We start from the raw sequence: 2,227 nt of genomic DNA, 5'->3' as shown, positions 1-2,227 counted from the left end.
CGTCCCCCCGCCCCCAGCCCCTTCTCTTGACAGGCCTGCTCTGGCAGCGTCCCTCATTGGGCACCCCCGGAGATGCCCCGCCCCCACCCTTGTGCGATTGGGCGGGGGCTCCACGGCTCCACCCCCAAAGTCCGCTCCTCTCCCTGGTTGGCCACACTTGACAAGGCCCGGGCTCCACCCTCTCTCCCCAATTGGTGACACAATTGGCAACTCCGCCTCGTGCTTCTTCCGTTTTCTATTGGTTCTATACCGAAAACCGGGCCCCCTTTTGCTTTGTTAACATTGGCCAAGAGCCGTAGAAGGCAAGCCACTTCGCCCGCGTCCTATTGGTGAAGCCTTTGGAAACTACGCTGTCAGCTACGATGATGTCACCTTCCTTTAGGCCCCGGGACCCCGGAGTGACTAGTGGTCTGCAGCCCGGCTTCTCCTTCCCATGTCCAGCACTGGCTGGGCAGCGCAGATCCACTGGCTGTCACGGAGCTAGGCTTCATCTGGCCTTGCTTCGGACCTGTTGCCAGACCTGTCTCCAGGGAAAACTTTAGGTACTCGCCAGGCACCCCTTGAATGGATGGATGGTTGACCCCTTGCACCGTCTGCTTGGGGCAGAAGCCTTGCCTTGGTCTAATGCCCAGCCAAGCTTCCTCCAGATCAGGGAGCCGAGCCTGCGAAGTGGCCAGTGGCCAGACTCCGACAAGCGCCACGTGGCTGGGGGGCAGGAAAGGAGAAGCAGGGCGGGTCTTAAATGCATCTGCCCAGTGTTTTCTCTGATTCAAAAAGTGCAGGAATGGGGTTACAGTATGCAACGTTGAATTCCTCTCCAAAGGCGCTCCCAGTTCCCTGCCCCCTCCCCAGGTGGTAGTAAGAACTAAGTACAATCATGTGAGAGGGCTTAAAAAAAATTCTTAAACCTATTGAACCCCAAGATTCTTTAGCTGGCATCTTTTAGGGATTTTCATTTTCATTTTAGATGAAAACATTCAGAATGCTCCCTTTTCACAATAGTGGACAATGTTATCTGCCTGTGGGGAGATGGTACCAAAAAACTGACCTATGTAACCCCTCAAACTATCAAGATTGTTTCAAATGAAAGCTCTTGTGAGCTTTAAAAAGTAGAAAGAGCTACTGATGAGCCAAGTTCCCAAAATTGCATCTAGCAAGGCATGAACATGTAATAAAACTTATTACAGCTGCCAATATGATTGTAATGGCTCTCTCTATTGCAAATAATTTACCCACTATTTTTTTTTTATTATTTATTGTGTCAGTATATTGGACTCAGGGCCTGGGCACTGGTTTCTTTTTCCCTCAAAACTGAGGCACAGTTCCACTACCTACCTACATTATTTCTAATTGCCCATGTAAACCTATGAGGTAGGCCAGGGCATGTTAATGATCTACATTTTGTAAAAGCAGTATCAGACTCAGAGGCTAAATGAGTTTCCTTCCCCATTCATATGGAATGGAGAAATGGGAATTGAACTTAAACCTATCCCACTCTACTAAGCAGACTACTAACCTCTAGCTGGTAGTTGTACCAAAGACATGGCAGATAAACAGATTTCCAGAGAGAGACATAAAACACTGACACTCTAGCCCTAGGTAAAGACAAAATCTCCAGAACCACAGGGTGAAAAAAAAATGGTATGTGTAATTATGGTGGGAAAATTTTAAAGTAGCTGTCTGAATAGCTCACAGATCCATTAAGATTAAATAAACTGAACCAAGTAAAACATGTAGTAAACCACTCTGACATGTAGAAAACACATTAATGATAAATTGTATCTAAAAGCTAATGCTATAGTAGAACTCTAAACTCACATGCTCAAGGCAAAATATTTCATGAATGCACAGAAGAAATTAGAAATGAGAATGGGGGGTGAACAGTTTCACAGTATTTTTTACTTCAGGTTATTTGTAAAATAAATATGAAAGTCAATGAAATGCATGCAATCCTATGCAAGTACCCATCTGATATTACTACAAGTACTTTGTTTCATTATAACAATTTTTCTTAAATTGTATTGTGAACATTTGCAAAGCAAATGTTGGGTAGAAGTGACATTTGAACTCAAAATGTTCTACCACTTGAGGCATACCTCCAAGCCCTCCTTATGAACCTTTAGCATATCATATCCCTTTATTCTTTTTCTCCTTTCCTTACAATTCTCATGACCCATGCTTCTAGAATTACCCTGATTGAAAATCACACTTTAAGCAAAAAGTGGGG

The sequence above is a fragment of the Dipodomys spectabilis genome, unplaced genomic scaffold (assembly GCF_019054845.1).
Source record: "Dipodomys spectabilis isolate Male_0828 unplaced genomic scaffold, ASM1905484v1 ptg000079l, whole genome shotgun sequence".
NCBI classification, from domain to species: domain Eukaryota; kingdom Metazoa; phylum Chordata; class Mammalia; order Rodentia; family Heteromyidae; genus Dipodomys; species Dipodomys spectabilis.
Note: the sequence above shows the minus strand (reverse complement) of the source record.